Source organism: Ylistrum balloti, unplaced genomic scaffold, assembly GCF_031769215.1.
Source record: "Ylistrum balloti isolate Yb309-2 unplaced genomic scaffold, AGI_CSIRO_Ybal_v1 Utg371276, whole genome shotgun sequence".
Taxonomy (NCBI): Eukaryota; Metazoa; Mollusca; class Bivalvia; order Pectinida; family Pectinidae; genus Ylistrum; species Ylistrum balloti.
In genome coordinates, this window is record NW_026782686.1 from 182,907 (window position 1) to 204,796 (window position 21,890).

Below are 21,890 nucleotides of genomic sequence, written 5' to 3' on the forward strand. Positions count from 1 at the left end.
ACATCATTGTGCAATCTCTGTCTCAAAATACTTGTGTGACATCATTGTGCAATCTCTGTCTCAAAATATTAGTGTGACATCATTGTGCAGTCTCTGTCTCAAAATACTTGTGTGACATCATTGTGCAGTCTCTGTCTCAAAATACTTGTGTGACATCATTGTGCAGTCTCTGTCTCAAAATATTAGTGTGACATCATTGTGCAGTCTCTGTCTCAAAATACTTGTGTGACATCATTGTGCAGTCTCTGTCTCAAAATACTTGTGTGACATCATTGTGCAGTCTCTGTCTCAAAATATTAGTGTGACATCATTGTGCAGTCTGTCTCAAAATACTAGTGTGACATCATTGTGCAGTCTCTGTCTCAAAATATTTGTGACATCATTGTGCAGTCTCTGTCTCAAAATACTTGTGTGACATCATTGTGCAGTCTCTGTCTCAAAATACTTGTGTGACATCATTGTGCAGTCTCTGTCTCAAAATATTTGTGTGACATCATTGTGCAGTCTCTGTCTCAAAATATTAGTGTGACATCATTGTGCAGTCTCTGTCTCAAAATATTTGTGTGACATCATTGTGCAGTCTCTGTCTCAAAATACTTGTGTGACATCATTGTGCAGTCTCTGTCTCAAAATACTTGTGTGACATCATTGTGCAGTCTCTGTCTCAAAATACTTGTGTGACATCATTATGCAGTCTCTGTCTCAAAATACTAGTGTGACATCATTGTGCAGTCTCTGTCTCAAAATACTTGTGTGACATCATTGTGCAGTCTCTGTCTCAAAATACTTGTGTGACATCATTGTGCAGTCTCTGTCTCAAAATACTAGTGTGACATCATTGTGCAGTCTCTGTCTCAAAATACTTGTGTGACATCATTGTGCAGTCTCTGTCTCAAAATACTTGTGTGACATCATTGTGCAGTCTCTGTCTCAAAATACTTGTGTGACATCATTATGCAATCTCTGTCTCAAAATATTTGTGTGACATCATTGTGCAGTCTCTGTCTCAAAATACTAGTGTGACATCATGACTAGCATTGGAATTCCACCAGAAAAAGGCTGTTCAGTGTTACTGTCATTTTTGATCACCATAAAGCAACAATGTTTCAGTGTTGAAAGGTTTGATGATGTTTTATTTGACGATTGTTCATGTACACATGTGAAAAGACAAACAGGAATTAAACACCAGTGTCAGATCATATTGTTACATCTAAGTGATTATGTGAGTAAATCATGTTTAAATGTTGGAATGATGAAGGTCAACACAGTGGTATATAATATCAGTAGTTTTAGGGGACTCAGATATCCGAGTCCTCAACTCATTCTTCTCCTGTGGGACTCACTAAAATTTTGAGACTTCCACCTTATAGCTTTGCATTGAAACTCATCACAATTTTGAAAATGGTGTTTTGGACAAACATTAAACAACCTTAAAAATTACTGTCATAAGTTCCACATGTATTCCAACCAATGACCTTGACCAGGAGCCACGTGATTTTCTTATACAGACAAAACTATTGAGGTATTTTCAGTGTTTGACAATATATAATTTGTATGTTTTAAATCATTTGTTTGCCAGTTATTTGGAATACCTTAAAACTATTTTATTTCAAAGATTGTGTGTTTTTGTGACATCCCAGTAACAGGGACATGATTATCAATCAACCTTTTCTATCAAGGATATTTTGGATGCTGTCATATGACAACTAGATAAATAAGCTTTTTTTGGTCCTTACTCTAATCACATAGTCAAATTTACAGTCCACAGAAGTCACACAAATACTATCTGTCTTTTATGGTCTGTCATTTGTAACTGCTACCAAGTAAACACATATACAGTAGACGTTGTAAAAGTTGCCTCCCCTTGGATGCAAATTACCCTGTGTTTGAAATGCTGTAAGATAAAAGAGTTTTCTTACATGGACAAACTCTATCTATCCAACAAGGCAAGAAAAAGAAAATGTTTTGATTCCACATTTATTAGATTCTTTTTAATGCATTATAATTTTAAGGACCAAAGTATGTGGGCCTAACAGCAGACGCTTCATGTTCAGCAGTGTTGCATTTGGTACTGAAAAAGTTCCTGGAATGTTGCTTGTTACACTTGAAGACACCAGTTTTTAAGCTAGAATTTTGATCCTATATGTATTTCTGATCACTGAACTGGTTTGTATACAACACAGGAGTTAAATTTCACAGCACTAATAATTCAACATTGTTCCAGAGTGGGCTAGTTCATGGACAACAAAGTTAAAAACACATACCAATCAGCTGGCATCCATGTAAATAGGTCAGAGATGTTTTCATGTTTATTGATTGTGAATATAGCAAGATTATATCCTCTGCAAATATTAATGACCATAGAGTAAAAAATGTTCTTGATTTAGGGCCGACATGGTCTATATGGCATTTACAAAGCTAATTGTAAGACTTGCAGTTAACCCAAGAAGTCTATATCTATAGAACTAAGGTTTCAGACCTGTGGTTGATTTATATGATGTATATTTATAGAACTAAGGTGTCAGATTTGTGGTTGATCTATATGGTCTATATTTATATAACTAAGGTTTCAGACCCGTGGTTGATCTATATGGTCTATATTTATATAACTAAGGTGTCAGACCCGTGGTTGATCTATATGGTCTATATTTATATAACTAAGGTTTCAGACCCATGGTTGATCTATATGGTCTATATTTATATAACTAAGGTGTCAGACCTGTGGTTGATCTGTGTTCTATACTTATAGAACTAAGGTTTCAGACCCGTGGTTGATCTATATGGTCTATATCTATAGAACTAAGGTGTCAGACCTGTGGTTGATCTGTGTTCTATACTTATAGAACTAAGGTTTCAGACCCGTGGTTGATCTATATGGTCTATATTTATATAATAGACCTGTGGTTGATCTATGTGTTCTATATTTATAACTAAGGTTTCAGACCCGTTGTTGATCTATATGGTCTATACTAAGGTGTCAGACCTGTGGTTATCTGTGTTATATTTATAGAACTAAGGTTTCAGACCCGTGGTTGATCTATATGGTCTATATTTATAGAACTAAGGTGTCAGACCTGTGGTTGATCTGTGTTCTATATTTATAGAACTAAGGTGTCAGACCTGTGGTTGATCTGTGTTCTATATTTATAGAACTAAGGTTTCAGACCTGTAGTTGATCTATATGGTCTATATTTATATAACTAAGGTGTCAGACCAATGGTTGATCTGTGTTCTATACTTACTAATGGTTGATCTATATGGTCTATATATATAACTAAGGTGTCAGACTGTGGTTGATCTGTGGTTGATCTATATGGTCTATATTTATATAACTAAGGTGTCAGACCCATGGTTGATCTATATGGTCTATATTTATAGAACTAAGGTGTCAGACCTGTGGTTGATCTATATGGTCTATATTTATAGAACTAAGGTGTCAGACCTGTGGTTGATCTATATGGTCTATATTTATATAACTAAGGTGTCAGACCTGTGGTTGATCTATATGGTCTATATTTATATAACTAAGGTGTCAGACCCATGGTTGATCTATATGGTCTATATTTATATAACTAAGGTGTCAGACCTGTGGTTGATCTGTGTGGTGAATATCTAAGGTTTCAGACCCGTGGTTGATCTATATGGTCTATATTTATATAACTAAGGTGTCAGACCTGTGGTTGATCTGTGTGGTGAATATCTAAGGTTTCAGACCCGTGGTTGATCTATATGGTCTATATTTATATAACTAAGGTGTCAGACCCATGGTTGATCTATATGGTCTATATTTATATAACTAAGGTTTCAGACCCATTGTTGATCTATATGGTCTATATTTATATAACTAAGGTGTCAGACCCATGGTTGATCTATATGGTCTATATTTATAGAACTAAAGTTTCAGACCCGTTGTTGATCTATATGGTCTATATCTATATAACTAAGGTGTCAGACCTGTGGTTGATCTATATGGTCTATATCTATATAACTAAGGTGTCAGACCTGTGGTTGATCTATATGGTCTATATCTATATAACTAAGGTGTCAGACCTGTGGTTGATCTGTGTTCTATACTTATAGAACTAAGGTTTCAGACCCGTGGTTGATCTATATGGTCTATATCTATAGAACTAAGGTGTCAGACCTGTGGTTGATCTGTGTTCTATACTTATAGAACTAAGGTTTCAGACCCGTGGTTGATCTATATGGTCTATATCTATATAACTAAGGTGTCAGACCTGTGGTTGATGGTCTATATTTATATAACTAAGGTGTCAGACCCGTGGTTGATCTATATGGTCTATATCTATAGAACTAAGGTGTCAGACCTGTGGTTGATCTGTGTTCTATACTTATAGAACTAAGGTTTCAGACCCGTGGTTGATCTATATGGTCTATATCTATAGAACTAAGGTGTCAGACCTGTGGTTGATCTGTGTTCTATACTTATAGAACTAAGGTTTCAGACCCGTGGTTGATCTATATGGTCTATATCTATATAACTAAGGTGTCAGACCCATGGTTGATCTATATGGTCTATATCTATATAACTAAGGTTTCAGACCTGTGGTTGATCTATATGGTCTATATCTATATAACTAAGGTGTCAGACCCATGGTTGATCTATATGGTCTATATCTATATAACTAAGGTGTCAGACCCATGGTTGATCTATATGGTCTATATCTATATAACTAAGGTGTCAGACCCATGGTTGATCTATATGGTCTATATTTATATAACTAAGGTTTCAGACCCATTGTTGATCTATATGGTCTATATTTATATAACTAAGGTGTCAGACCCATGGTTGATCTATATGGTCTATATCTATATAACTAAGGTTTCAGACCCGTGGTTGATCTATATGGTCTATATATCTATATGGTATATAACTAAGGTGTCAGACCCATGGTTGATCTATATGGTCTATATTTATATAACTAAGGTGTCAGACCCATGGTTGATCTATATGGTCTATATTTATATAACTAAGGTGTCAGACCCATGGTTGATCTATATGGTCTATATTTATATAACTAAGGTGTCAGATTTGTGGTTGGGCAGCAGAGTACAACCAATACTTACAATACTGTCCATATACACACATGGTTCCATGCGAGATGTTCTGAGTACTCCATGTCACCACCATGTGACTGGGGTCAACTGTGGAATATACAGGTAAATTTATAATTATAAATGAATGGCAATTACTCCTTGATCATTGTCAAAACACAATCATGGATATATCAGTAAATACAATCATTTTAATGCAAACTCACTTGTTGGGTTATTACCAATTAAATATTTTAATGAGAAAGCACTGACTTAGAATAGGGACTGCGGTGAAAGTTAATCAGGTTTTCAATACCATTGATTAAGAGACAACTTTCTTCACATTTCAGGCTGAAAATTGTATAAGGTAACAGAAATATTGCAGCTATTAGTTAAAACAAAAATACATAAGTAAAAAGAGCAGGTCAGTTCAGCTTGTACAGTATGTTAAACACTGTCTCTCGTCACTCAGCTGACTGAGCATATTTCTTCAGCTAAGTTGGTAGCTAGCTAGGGCTGTGGAATTATCAACCCACAGACCCTGGTTTGATTCCTCTGCATGGGTCACAGGAATGTGTTCATGTATCTTTCCTGTTCCTTCACACTGTAAAAGGAGCTGTTTGTATTTGGCTCAATGTATATAATGTTAAATACGGTCTCTGTCACTCAGCTGATGGAACATGGTTCTATGGCTCATTCAGTAGGGCCTGTTGTTTATCACACTGTTGACCCAGGTTTGATTCCTGGTCAGGATGCTCAACAGGAATGTGGATTTTCCCTGTTGCCCAACAGAATCTTGGAGTCTTGGGCTGAGATTAAGGAAATCTCAAAAAAAAAAAAAAACCAAGGGAAGCAATGCAAAAGGAGCAAGTTGGTATGGTTTTTATACAGTGTTGAATACAATCTCTGTCTCTCCGCTGCTACGATTAATGAGATAATATATATTATCACAGTCAAGCTACATTACATCATTACACATTAAAGATTTAGAAACATATACTTAAATATACTACTCACAATTTGATAGGGATCACACCTAATAATTAGCAAAATTTTCTTTTAAAATAAAACAATATGTATTCCTTATATTTGTTGGTTTATATCTGTACAGAGGTCTATGTGTCTTGGGTGTTTATGTGGTCAGTCACCCGAAACGCCTACACTTCACGTGTGCATGCACGAGCCTCCTACGTGCAGATTGTCATCAATACGTTTGTGGCAGAATATCTTGCTTTTGCTTTACATTTTGAATTTTAATGGTTTCAAAATGCCCCGACAGCAGGCTAGAAGACGTCTAAGCACTTCAGATATGGACAGGAGCATTGGTATGATCCAGTCTGGTAGGTCACAAAGGTAGGTGGCCAATGACCTTGGTGTGTCCCAGAGTGCTGTGTCCCGTATGTGGAATCGTTACCAAAATTATAGAACTGTCTCCAGAAGACATGGTGGGGGTCGGGAACGACTTACCTTGCAGCGTCAAGACCGCTAGCTTGTTATTGCAGCTTGACGTCAAAGGTTCATCAACGCTACGTCACTATAAATGACTTCCAGAATGCCAGCCACCGGAACTCGTATCTCCACACAAACTGAGAAATAGACTTCATGATGCTGGTTTAAGGTCATGCAGACCTGCTGTGAGAATTCCTTTGATGTTACGACATGTTCAAGCTAGACTTGCTTGGGTTCGTGATCATGTGAATTGGAACCTCCATGACTGGTTCCCCGTACTTTTTACAGACGAGTCTAGATTTTGCTTAGATTTCACTGACCGACGTGCCATGGTGTGGCGACTACCAAATGAGAGGTTCCATGCCGCTAACGTTCCATGCCGCTAACGTTTCCCAACATGACCGATACGGTGGTGGATTTGTTATGGTTTGGGGTGGCATTAGCATGCAAGGCAAGACCAACCTTCATGTGTTCCTTAATGGCAGTTTGACTGCACAGAGGTACTGTGACGAAGTCCTGGACGTGCACGTCAGGCATAATGCTGGTGCTATAGGTCCGGAATTCATTCTTATGGACGATAATGCTTGACCACACAGAGCTCTAGTGACTGAACAGTATCTGGAAAGGGAAACAATTGAGAGGATAGACTGGCCAGCCCGATCTCCAGATCTCAATCCTATAGAACACGTGTGGGACATGCTTCAGAATGCTGTTTCGGCGAGAAACATCCAACTTAGAATGCTTCAGGAACTTCAAGCAGCTCTCGTCGCTGAATGGAAAAGTATTCCCCAAAACCGGATATGACACTTGATCAGAAGCATGCGCCGCCGCTGCTAGAGCGTAATTGATGCTCGAGGACGTTATACTCGATACTAACACTGTATTTTTGGCTGAACGACACTGTTTCATAGGACTTAATTTTTTGCCCCTTTTGTCGTAATTTGCGATTTTCGGAGTATCTGTGTACAATGAGCATTGAAGCAAATTAATACTGTTATTCTTCGCTTGGTGTTGTTAAATCTTCATCTTATAATGCCGAAATATGTATAAATTGAACTGTAGAATATATTCTTAAAATAGATACCGTTACACATTAAATAAAAAAGTGATCCCTATCAAATTGTGAGTAGTATAGCTGTCCACCTACATTATCAATATTTCCTTTATCAACAGAATATTTCTGTACAAGTCCATGAAAACAACATTGTTGTTCTTCTCCCTAATTAATCTGACAGATTTCATTTTCTTTCATAGATCAACCAAACACATCAAATAACTTATCATCATCGCGTACTAGTCCCGACATTGTCACATTTTCCTTTCACCTATTCACCTATTTCGACACCGGCACTAGTTTCGTAACATTTATAAATACGCAGTTCAACCAGTCGTGTCCGTTAATATCCACTAAAATCACTCGGGTATAAAGCAAATTATGGCAGGAATTCTTAAAAAAATTCTAACAGTTTTCCTATAGTACGTGTCTCATTTCATAATGATCTTCCAGACAGTCTTTATCTGACGAAAGCTTACAAATGTACGTACTCGTGTAATCAAATAGCTTCTTCCCTAAGGACCCTATTCCTCCTGTCAGATGACTTTACAGGAAGGAGATGCCTTTTCATCTCCAGCTGACCAATACTTACCTCCATATGATAAATGTATCTGCTCCGGGGGAGCATTCTGTGCCCTGCAACAAACAAGTAGACAAAGTAGACTGATAAACACAATCATAGCTATAGTGTGTTGTTATTGTGAAAACAACATCAGTCACAGCTGATCTCACTCAAACTCGTGACTGACTGAAGGCTTTACTAAAGTGCGGAACAGATCGGACCGGAATGTTTGGTATTAATTTCAAATTCAATGTATATTTGGTATAATGAGCGTGTAATTTGGTACGATAAGTAAATATGACAACATAACGGCGTTTCGACATTCAACGGTGAGTACAGAAAACTACATACCTCGTGTATGTAGAATGCAAGATTCTAATGAATATCGCTTCTAGGTGAAAAAAATGTTTGCTGTTTCCAACCGTATCAATATATTTCGCGACATTTTGTAGTTTGGAGTTATTGGGCAGTTTACACGATATTCTGAGACAGAAAACATTACCATACATCCGTCCCATGGCATTTTCGGATGCACTTAAAGCCAATTTGAACAACAGTACGACAAACACAACCACTTATTACCACTTAAAGTCAATATCTATTCATGTTTCTGTACTCACCGTTGGTTCCCGAACCGCAGTTATGCTGCCACATTTGCTTATCATACCAAATTACACGTTCATCATACCAGAGACGATACAAAATCTGCGCTACTTTGTGTTATATCACACGGTGTGTGTGTGCGTGTGTGGTGGTGATGATGATGTGTGTGTCGTGTTATATCACACGGTTGTGTGTGCGTGTGTGGTGGTGATGATGATGTGTGTGTGTCGTGTTATATCACACGGTGGTGTGAGTGTGTGTGGTGGTGGTGATGATGTGTGTGTCGTGTTATATCACACGGTGGTGTGAGTGTATGGTGGTGGTGATGTGTGTGTCGTGTTATATCACACGGTGGTGTGAGTGTGTGTGGTGGTGGTGATGATGTGTGTGTCGTGTTATATCACACGGTGGTGTGAGTGTGTGGTGGTGGTGATGATGCGTGTGTCGTGTTATATCACACGGTGGTGAGGGTGTGTGTGTGTGTGTGTGTGTGTGTGGTGATGATGTGTGTGCTGTTTTGTAGTTTTTTTTTCGTATCATTTGATGAACTTGGGAAATAAAAAAGACATTTTTTTTTACAATTTTAAAGTTTCAAGAAATGCGTCGTCCTAATATAACGTAACTGGTCGGACCAATGGACACTTATGTAGCAATGACATTTGCCGTGATATATAATTGGTTTGGAGAATAGGCTATATCATACTAGTAACGCAATAAATAGTAATACAAAGAAATCGTGCATGTTAATGGTGTACATATTATGTTACTGGTATAGATATACCCAAAGTGATATATACCTCAATATTTTAATTTGCTCTTTCTATTTTGAGTTCAAATGCATTTAGTTGCTATAGGTATCTACTTATGTTTTAAGTGAACACTCAGACCATTTGATTCTTTCCTATGAAGAATTTTGGACACGAGAATATTAGTTTGATTAGATTTTTGGAAAAGCCTCATAACCAAATGACCACGGAAATGCAATATTAGAGTTGTTTGTTTTGTTTATTGTTATTATTATTTATTTTTTTCTAAATTGATAAAAAAAAACCCATCCCCAGATCAAATTGTGACCAATAATAAATAATGCACGTAGTTACTTGATATGCAGTAATATCTTTATTTTGATTTATATGAGACCTGAGCTTCATGTATAGGTGAACTATAAAACTCCATTCGTGTTAAACACGTGACTAATTTCGGCATTTAAGTGGTTATGCTTTCAAAACGCACTAGATAATTATTCTTTAAGACTATGCGTTAGGTTGATTAATCTTGCTTGGGCTGATGATGGAACCTGTTCCTTGCTTAAGAAATTCTTAATCCATAAGTCTTTTGTTTTGCCGTTGAACAAGACAGTTTTAAACAATGTCAAGTAGATGCGTTTCCATGATACAAGTATGAGATGAACGTACGATACACCCTCACCACAACCACCTGAGTTTTTAGAAGTCGACGGATTAGAAGAATTAAAAAAAAAAAAAAAACAGAAAAACGAAAAAGAAAACCCAGCCTACCAAATGTCTTGTGAAGGTCCAGGGATATTCCGATTCCAGCAATACAAAAATACCTATTAGATGTCTTTTCTATTTTACATCGACCTTTGTCTGCTAGATCATGTGACCAACCCAAGTAAACTAAGCTTAAATAAGTGAAAAGGGAGTGAAACATATCTGACCTTGACATTTCACACTCCCTTCATTGTTTGTTTGTTTTGGAAGTAAACAAATGTGTATTAAAAATTCGGTTTGAGTATAGGTTCACTAGCAGATATGAAAGATGAAAAATGTTCCATTTATTTCAATAATTTTAATACAATTTACCAGGTAAAGTATCAAAATCTGAAATCATCGGGACACCGAAAGTAGGACTAAAACCAATTGCCGACCAGAAGAGTTGTCTTTCGTAGGTCGTTAGTCCCTAGCCTGGTAAGGGTTGTCTTTCGTTGGCCTTTACATGCCTGATTGTGACGTTACAGAATATATATTTTTGTCCGGCCATCCGTCACCTGTGAATCTCTCTGTGTTCAGCTGTCTTATTTGCATTTTCTATGACATCGGTCTCACCGTATCCATTGTTTGTCACAAGTTAGTTTTGCTATCCGTCTCTGTATAGCTGTCGAATTGTATCGTTGGGGTGTCCCGATTTTGCGTGTAATTGTCCTCTGTCCATTTTGTGCCCTGATTTTATCTTTTATTGTCTTTCTCCACTCTCGGTATAATTTGTCTCACTTTTGCTATGTGTCCGTTAATTTTGATATGCCTAACTGTCTCACTATTATATCCCTGTTTTGTTGTCGGTGTGTATCGTCTGCCGTATCTGTTCCGATATATAGTACTGGTCTGTTAACCCATCCACGAATGCAGGTATATAACTATCAGAAAATGGAAAATTCACAATAAGGAACGCATTCATACAGTTTCGTGAAAATAAAAATCGAGTTAAGCGACTAATTTTAAGACCAAGAGGATATGCCCGATGTATTTCAAGACAAGACACCGTTGATATATATCTAGAAAGGAAATTCAAAGGCTCTGCAAGGTCTGATGAGAGCTCTTTTATAAATTCAGCCTTGTAGGAAATGAAAATCCATTCAGCATAAACATGATGACATTTACATGGGTATGATAATAGTTTATTGAACAATTTTATCGTTAAACAAAACAAACTTACTGTCAACTGGAAATCCAATAATTACATCTTGTCTTTAAATGTGTTTCTCGTGAAATATGTTCCATCGTAGTTTACATTAATAGTGATTAGGGTTAAGAAAATACACATGTACAAGACAAGATCTAAGAAATCCTCCAGTATTAAAATCTACGTTTTTCATTGTGTAATGGGGTAAGTGAACCTTACCATCTAAATTGTGACATTTATTTCGTTCAGTTTTGATTTCCCAAAGCAGCTTTTCCCGGTTTCAACAAATAAGTTCCTAGCATCCCTGAAACGGCGTAGAAAAGTGAGACAGATGTGTGCTATAGTTTCGTTAATGATTTGGCTCTGCTGTATCTAATTTGTATTGAAAGACGCTATCCACGCGTGTATCTTTTGTACAATACTCAGAAAGGCATTATTGGAGTAATATGTACAGGAACTCCCCAATAGGGTATGTTCTGTATTGATCCAAAATCATACACGCCATTGATCACAATAAGACGGTAACATTTATTTAAAACATCCCACTACATTGACAATTATCAACCTCAGTAGATATAAGTAGGGAACGACAGAGAAAATAATCCCATGAAAGTTATCTACAAAGTCAAAACACATTTACTACTTGTGTTACAACAAACTCTAGACTTTTAAAACATAAGAACATAAAATGTATTGACTATATTGAGGCTGTAAAGGTCTTTCATAGGATTAACAGATTTTACTCACTAGCTCATTGGAGATGCGATAGTTCAATTGGTTAAAGCGTTGGACTACCTAACCTAAGGAGAAGCCTCGATGGACCTCTCGTATGTTATTCAATGAAGTAGCCACCAACTTTTACAAGGAAACTCCCCTTCAAAATGACCATGGCTTTTCAAAGGACGATAAACCCACCAAACAAACTACTAACTGTACAAACTTTGCTAAGAATATACGACCAACTATCGGTCTCATGTTTCATATCGGAAGCGGATGAATTAATGAAATAAAATTCAATATAGAAATGTTCTTTAAATTATGTCAAACTGACGAAGAAATTCTATTTAAAGCTTCACAGAAAAAAACTAAAACCTAAAAAAGTAATTTCTGACGCAAGAAGAGGGTAAATGGAGAGAAACGCTGGGAATCTGTACATTATCGCTAGCGTCCTTGTTAAACTAGACATCACTGTTAGAGATTATCTAAACTCTAAACTCATTGCAAATGAACATGGCTGTTATTCGAATTAATATATCTGTCGTTTATCTCAGAAGCCGTTCCCGCCGTTTGCAAACTATGTGATAGCATTGTCGTTGACACAGTTGCCCATTTAGTTATGGAATGCCATATTCTGTTTGCCGAATGGGATTCAATCCTAGAAACCGTTGTTAACTTTCCACAGATAAACGACTTTGTGAAATTTATCAAAATGAGTGAGAGAAAACAAATGGAATTCATTCTTTGCAAACAATCAAACGATGTTATTCTATCAAATATTGAATGGATGGAAATGATGAAATGCCTTGCAAAATTTATTCCCAAGGTGTGCAAAAAAAAATTAATGGAATGATATAAGTCCCAAGGTGTGCATAACAATGAATGTAATTATATACAGTGTAAGAACAAAAAGCAAGAAATAATTCAACATTGAACTATAAAAACACCCCCAGTTTCATCTGTAAGCATTAACGTCCATCGTACGTCAAGTAATATTCTGCATTGCACAACAGTAACCGGTTTGTGTAACGAATAAAGGGAAATAAATGTGCGTCCGTCCGTACGTCCGCCTTGCTGGATGCGACTTATGGAGTGCAATGTATTTTTTTGTAAACTTGTGAGGTGTACCATACCATTATCTAGAAACTTTCGAATTCCGGTTCAATCCGTCGCTGAAAAAAAAGCATCTAAGTCTAATATTGCATTCTGTGTGAAAAAGAAAATAAACAGATTTCGTTCCCTAGAGGAGGTATGGTTGGATGTAAAGTGACTGCTCCCCACAAGTACATTTTCACACGGAATGGATCTTGGTGCACCTCACAAGTCACTTCCAGCAATCCATCCATGAAATGTTCTTGAAAACAAGGAAAGCGATTTAGGACCATTTGTAGACACAGGCTCCTTCAACCATATACAGATAACCTATTACAAGGTTATACAGAAAAAATTGTCACCCTTCCTCTCCTTCACAACGCCCTAGTTGCTCATTGCTGCCTCCTCATCAGATATATATTTGACCACGGTCTTCGTTACTATGACAACCGAGATATAGGTGTGATAAGAGGGACATCTCCATATTAAATTACTGACGGGGAGAGCACACACTCTTCACTTACAGGTTCTCTGGGGAATGGCAGTTACCAGTGGCTGTCCTCTTTCTGAAACACACGACCTGTGCCATATTTGTTTTTTTTTCTGCACCGTTGTGCACGATGTTTTTTCCTGAATGGGTTGTAGTATAACCACCGTTGTATAAATACTAACGATAACATACAACTATTGAGGATTTTTGTCCATTACTTGGCAACACAAAGGTGATCCCATCCGTCATTGGTTCCCCTTTTACTGTTATCAACCTTAAATATATCATTGGTGCCCATCCGACTTTCTAAACATACTGTATATATGTTTCTCTGCGTAATACGACCGAATAAAGAATGAAGGAAACATTAGGCTGAAAACAATATATCGTTTCACAAATATTATTATCATTTTGTATCGTTAGAGGAAATATTTTACAATGTCAAAAATGACGACTAAACACTTATTTGTATAGAGTTAATAATCGATTTTTCCTAAGGATTCTAAATACGCGACCAACCGCTAACGCCTACCTATTCCAATATAGGATTTACGGATATTCAACTTGACTTGCCGTCATTAAACACTGCATAACGATATCTGAGAACAGAACAAATTCATGTCCCAAATGATTTGAAGATTTCATTTAACGTCTAAAATTTCTAACTCGTCAAATCTAATCAGCTAATATGGGCCGAAGGCGAACAGCAGGCTCGAACATGAGACGTTTTTTCCAAAGGTTATAGGAGATTTAGGCTACAGGCCAAGGTTAAAAGGCCAAGGTTGAAAGGCCAAGGTTAAAAGGCCAAGGTTAAAAGGCCAAGGTTGAAAGGCCTTTTGGGCAGGATTGTACGGGTGGATAAGATGACAGATAACAGGAAACACACGAGAGAGCAGGCATGTTACCGAAGACTGAGCAAAAGACGAGGCAAAACTTGTGTCCTCGAGGTTTTTTTTGAGATCGAGAGATCGAAACGGAGCGTCAGCGTATGGGACAAAAGACAACAAGCACATCGGAAACAAGACAATAGGTGTTTGTTTGAAAATTGTTTGGTACAAAAACATTATGTTTATGTTGGAGAATTGTGTGGGGCACGAGGCAACACGCTTGTGTTGGTGAATTAGGTGGGACACAAGACATCAGCTATGTGTTTGAGAATATGTATGTAACAGAAAACGTCAGACATGTGTTAAAGAATTGTATAGGACATAAGACAATAGGCATGCATAGAGAATTGTGTGGGATGCAAGCTAGCAGGCGTGTGTTGGAGAACAGTCAATCCTCCATTTATATAACACTTGCAAACCTTCCCTTTATATAACACTGGTCAACCTTCCCTTTATATAACACTGGTCAACCTCCCCTTTATATAACACTGGTCAACCTTCCCTTTATATAACACTGGTCAACCTCCCCTTTATATAACACTGGTCTGCCTTCCTTTTATATAACACTGGTCAATCTTCCCCTTTATATAACACTGGTCTGCCTTCCTTTTATATAATACTGGCCAACCTTCCCCTTTATATAACACTGGTCAACCTTCACTTTATATAACACTGGTCAATCTTCCCCTTTATATAACACTGGTCTGCCTTCCTTTTATATAACACTGGCCAACCTTCCCCTTTATATAACACTGGTCTGCCTTCCCTTTATATAACACTGGTCAATCTTCCCCTTTATATAACACTGGTCTGCCTTCCTTTTATATAATACTGGCCAACCTTCCCCTTTATATAACACTGGTCAACCTTCCCTTTATATAACACTGGCCAATCTTCCCCTTTATATAACACTGGTCTGCCTTCCTTTTATATAACACTGGCCAACCTTCCCCTTTATATAACACTGGTCAACCTTCCCTTTATATAACACTGGTCAACCTTCCCTTTATATAACACTGGTCAACCTTCCCTTTATATAACACTGGTCAACCTTCCCTTTATATAACACTGGTCAACCTTCCCTTTATATAACACTGGTCAACCTTCCCTTTATATAACACTGGTCAACCTTCCCTTTATATAACACTGGTCAACCTTCCCTTTATATAACACTGGTCAACCTTCCCTTTATATAACACTGGTCAACCTTCCCTTTATATAACACTGGTCAACCTTCCCTTTATATAACACTGGTCTGCCTTCCCTTTATATAACACTGGTCAGCCTTCCCTTTATATAACACTGGTCTGCCTTCCCTTTATATAACACTGGTCAACCTTCCCTTTATATAACACTGGTCAACCTTCCCTTTATATAACACTGGTCAACCTCCCTTTATATAACACTGGTCAACCTTCCCTTTATATAACAGTGGTCAACCTTCCCTTTATATAACACTGGTCAACCTTTCCTTTATATAACACTGGTCAACCTTCCCTTTATATAACACTGGTCAACCTTCCCTTTATATAACACTGGTCTGCCTTCCCTTTATCCTTCATATTACACTGGTCAACCTTCCCTTTATATAACACTGGTCAACCTTCCCTTTATATAACACTGGTCAACCTTCCCTTTATATAACACTGGTCAACCTTCCCTTTATATAACACTGGTCAACCTTCCCTTTATATAACACTGGTCAACCTTCCCTTTATATAACACTGGTCAACCTTCCCTTTATATAACACTGGTCAACCTTCCCTTTATATAACACTGGTCAACCTTCCCTTTATATAACACTGGTCAACCTTCCCTTTATATAACACTGGTCAACCTTCCCTTTATATAACACTGGTCAACCTTCCCTTTATATAACACTGGTCAACCTTCCCTTTATATAACACTGGTCAACCTTCCCTTTATATAACACTGGTCAACCTTCCCTTTATATAACACTGGCCTTCCTTTATATAACACTCAACCTTCCCTTTATATAACACTGGTCAACCTTCCCTTTATATAACACTGGTCAACCTTCCCTTTATATAACACTGGTCAACCTAACCTTTATATAACACTGGTCAACCTTCCCTTTATATAACACTGGTCAACCTTCCCTTTATATAACACTGGTCTGCCTTCCCTTTATATAACACTGGTCAACCTTCCCTTTATATAACACTGGTCAATCTTCCCTTTATATCACACTGGTCTGCCGTCCCTTTATATAACACTGGTCAACCTTCCTTTTATATAACACTGGTCAGCCTTCCCTTTATATTATCCCTTTATATAACACTGTCAACCTTCCTTTATATAACACCTGCCTTCCCTTTATATAACAGTGGTCAACCTTCCCTTTATATAACACTGGTCAACCTTTCCTTTATATAACACTGGTCAACCTTCCCTTTATATAACACTGGTCAACCTTCCCTTTATATAACACTGGTCAACCTTCCCTTTATATAACACTGGTCAACCTTCCCTTTATATAACACTGGTCAACCTTCCCTTTATATAACACTGGTCAACCTTCCCTTTATATAACACTGGTCAACCTTCCCTTTATATAACACTGGTCAACCTTCCCTTTATATAACACTGGTCTGCCTTCCTTTATATAACACTGGTCAACCTTCCCTTTATATAACACTGGTCAACCTTCCCTTTATATAACACTGGTCAACCTTCCCTTTATATAACACTGGTCAACCTTTCCTTTATATACTGGTCAACCTTCCCTTTATATAACACTGGTCAACCTTCCCTTTATATAACACTGGTCAACCTTCCCTTTATATAACACTGGTCAACCTTCCCTTTATATAACACTGGTCAACCTTCCCTTTATATAACACTGGTCAACCTTCCCTTTATATAACACTGGTCAACCTTCCCTTTATATAACACTGGTCTGTCTTCCCTTTATATAACACTGGTCAGCCTTCCCTTTATATAACACTGGTCAATCTTCCCTTTATATAATACTGGTCAACATTCCCGTTATATAACACTGGTCAATCCTCCCTTTATATAACACTGGTCAACCTTCCCTTTATATAACACTGGTCAATCTTCCCCTTTATATAACACTGGTCAACCTCCCCTTTATATAACACTGGTCAACCTTCCCTTTATATAACACTGGTCAACCTTCCCTTTATATAACACTGGTCAACCTTCCCTTTATATAACACTGGTCAACCTTCCCTTTATATAACACTGGTCAACCTTCCCTTTATATAACACTGGTCAACCTTCCCTTTATATAACACTGGTATATAACCTTGCCCCCCTTTCTATAACACTGGTCAACCTTCCCTTTATATAACACTGGTCAACCTTCCCTTTATATAACACTGGTCAACCTTCCCTTTATATAACACTGGTCAACCTTCCCTTTATATAACACTGGTCTTCCTTCCCTTTATATAACACTGGTCAACCTTCCCTTCATATAACACTTGTCAACCTTCCCTTTATATAACACTGGTCAACCTTCCCTTTATATAACACTGGTCAACCTTCCCTTTATATAACACTGGTCAACCTTCCCTTTATATAACACTGGTCAACCTTCCCTTCATATAACACTTGTCAACCTTCCCTTTATATAACACTGGTCTGCCTTCCCTTTATCCTTTATATAACACTGGTCTGCCTTCCTTTATATAACACTGGTCAATCCTCCCTTTATATAACACTGGTCAACCTTCCCTTTATATAACACTGGTCAACCTTCCCTTTATATAACACTGGTCAACCTTCCCTTTATATAACACTGGTCAACCTTCCCTTTATATAACACTGGTCAACCTTCCCTTTATATAACACTGGTCAACCTCCCCTTTATATAACACTGGTCTGCCTTCCTTTATATAACACTTGTCTGCCTTCCCTTTATATAACACTGGTCTGCCTTCCTTTATATAACACTGGTCTGCCTTCCTTTATATAACACTGGTCAATCCTCCCTTTATATAACACTGGTCAACCTTCCCTTTATATAACACTGGTCAACCTTCCCTTTATATAACACTGGTCTGCCTTCCCTTTATCCTTCATATAACACTGGTCATCCCTCATGTCCACCTTATTTGACTTTAACATTACGTAAACGAATAACTAGCCCAGCCTCCATATAATACACATTATCGTATATAGCTGACATTTACTCCAAGGTTTTTAACATATACTTATTTGATTTTCGAGACAATGTCCAGTTCTATTTAACACTAGGATGGAATTGATGAATATTCATTTATATCGATATACATCAGATGGCTCAAATGACTGGCCGCTAGATGTCACTATTTAACTTAGTTAGATTCTTGGGAACGTCGTTATGATTTACGTGTCTCTTGATTCTGCGGGGAATGATCGCCACATTGGCTAATTTTCAAACCCCTGGGCCTGACATGACGTCATTGTACAGCACCAGATTCTGGTAAGCTTGCGTGGCGACCTTTAGAAGGGAGAATTAACCTCCTGGAGGCAGAGGAAATCTAATTATTTTCAGACAACTTTCGCTGGTAATCATATTCAGTATAGCAGCGAATGAACCCTGCTTAACAATGATGAGAACCCACTTTGTCAAGATATAAACTTTTCATTGTAACAATGATGAGGTGGACCCACTTTGTCAATGATATACACCTTTCATTGTAACAATGATGAGGAGAACCCACTTTGTCAATGATATACACCTTTAATTGTAACAACGATGAGGAGAACCCACTTTGTCAATGATATACACCTTTAATTGTAACAACGATGTGGAGAACCCACTTTGTCAATGATATACACCTTTCATTGTAACAATGATGAGGAGAACCCACTTTGTCAATGATATATACCTTTCATTGTAACAATGATGAGGAGAACCCAATCTGTCAATGATATACACCTTTAATTGTAACAACGATGAGAACCTACTTTGTCAATGATATACACCTTTCATTGTAACAATGATGAGGAGAACCCACTTTGTCAATGATATACACCTTTAATTGTAACAACGATGAGGAGAACCCAATCTGTCAATGATATACACCTTTCATTGTAACAATGATGAGGAGAACCTACTTTGTCAATGATATACACCTTTCATTGTAACAATGATGAGGAGAACCCACTTTGTCAATGATATACGCCTTTCATTGTAACAATGATGAGGAGAACCCAATCTGTCAATGATATACACCTTTCATTGTAACAATGATGAGGAGAACCCACTTTGTCAATGATATACACCTTTCATTGTAACAATGATGAGGAGAACCCACTTTGTCAATGATATACACCTTTCATTGTAACAATGATGAGGAGAACCCACTTTGTCAATGATATACGCCTTTCGTTGTAACAATGATGAGGAGAACCCAATCTGTCAATGATATACACCTTTCGTTGTAACAATGATGAGGAGAACCCACTTTGTCAATGATATACACCTTTCATTGTAACAATGATGAGGAGAACCCAATCTGTCAATGATATACACCTTTCATTGTAACAATGATGAGGAAAACCCACTTTGTCAATGATATACACCTTTCATTGTAACAATGATGAGGAGAACCCACTTTGTCAATGATATACGCCTTTCGTTGTAACAATGATGAGGAGAACCCAATCTGTCAATGATATACACCTTTCGTTGTAACAATGATGAGGAGAACCCACTTTGTCAATGATATACACCTTTCATTGTAACAATGATGAGGAGAACCCACTTTGTCAATGATATACACCTTTCATTGTAACAATGATGAGGAGAACCCAATCTGTCAATGATATACACCTTTCGTTGTAACAATGATGAGGAGAACCCACTTTGTCAATGATATACGCCTTTAATTGTAACAACGATGAGAACCTACTTTGTCAATGATATACACCTTTCATTGTAACAATGATGAGGAGAACCCACTTTGTCAATGATATACGCCTTTCGTTGTAACAATGATGAGGAGAACCCAATCTGTCAATGATATACACCTTTCGTTGTAACAATGATGAGGAGAACCCACTATGTCAATGATATACACCTTTCATTGTAACAATGATGAGGAGAACCCACTTTGTCAATGATATACGCCTTTCATTGTAACAATGATGAGGAGAACCCAATCTGTCAATGATATACACCTTTCGTTGTAACAATGATGAGGAGAACCCACTTTGTCAATGATATACACCTTTCATTGTAACAATGATGAGGAGAACCCACTTTGTCAATGATATACACCTTTCATTGTAACAATGATGAGGAGAACCCAATCTGTCAATGATATACCCCTTTCGAGGTAACAACGATGAGGAGAACCCACTTTGTCAATGATATACACCTTTCATTGTAACAATGATGAGGAGAACCCACTTTGTCAATGATATACACCTTTCATTGTAACAATGATGAGGAGAACCCAATCTGTCAATGATATACCCATTTCGAGGTAACAACGATGAGGAGAACCCACTTTGTCAATGATATACCCCTTTCGAGGTAACAACGATGAGGAGAACCCACTTTGTCAATGATATACGCCTTTAATTGTAACAACGACGAGAACCCACTTTGTCAATGATATACGCCTTTAATTGTAACAACGATGAGAACCTACTTTGTCAATGATATACACCTTTCATTGTAACAATGATGAGGAGAACCCAATCTGTCAATGATATACGCCTTTCGTTGTAACAATGATGAGGAGAACCCACTTTGTCAATGATATACGCCTTTAATTGTAACAACGATGAGAACCCACTTTGTCAATGATATACGCCTTTAATTGTAACAACGATGAGAACCTACTTTGTCAATGATATACACCTTTCATTGTAACAATGATGAGGAGAACCCACTTTGTCAATGATATACACCTTTCGTTGTAACAATGATGAGGAGAACCCACTTTGTCAATGATATACACCTTTCGTTGTAACAATGATGAGGAGAACCCAATCTGTCAATGATATACACCTTTCATTGTAACAATGATGAGGAGAACCCACTTTGTCAATGATATACGCCTTTCATTGTAACAACGATGAGGAGAACCCACTTTGTCAATGATATACACCTTTCGTTGTAACAATGATGAGGAGAACCCAATTTGTCAATGATATACACCTTTCATTGTAACAATGATGAGGAGAACCCAATCTGTCAATGATATACACCTTTCATTGTAACAATGATGAGGAGAACCCACTTTGTCAATGATATACACCTTTCATTGTAACAACTTTGTCAATGATATACACCTTTCATTGTAACAACGATGAGGAGAACCCACTTTGTCAATGATATACACCTTTCATTGTAAC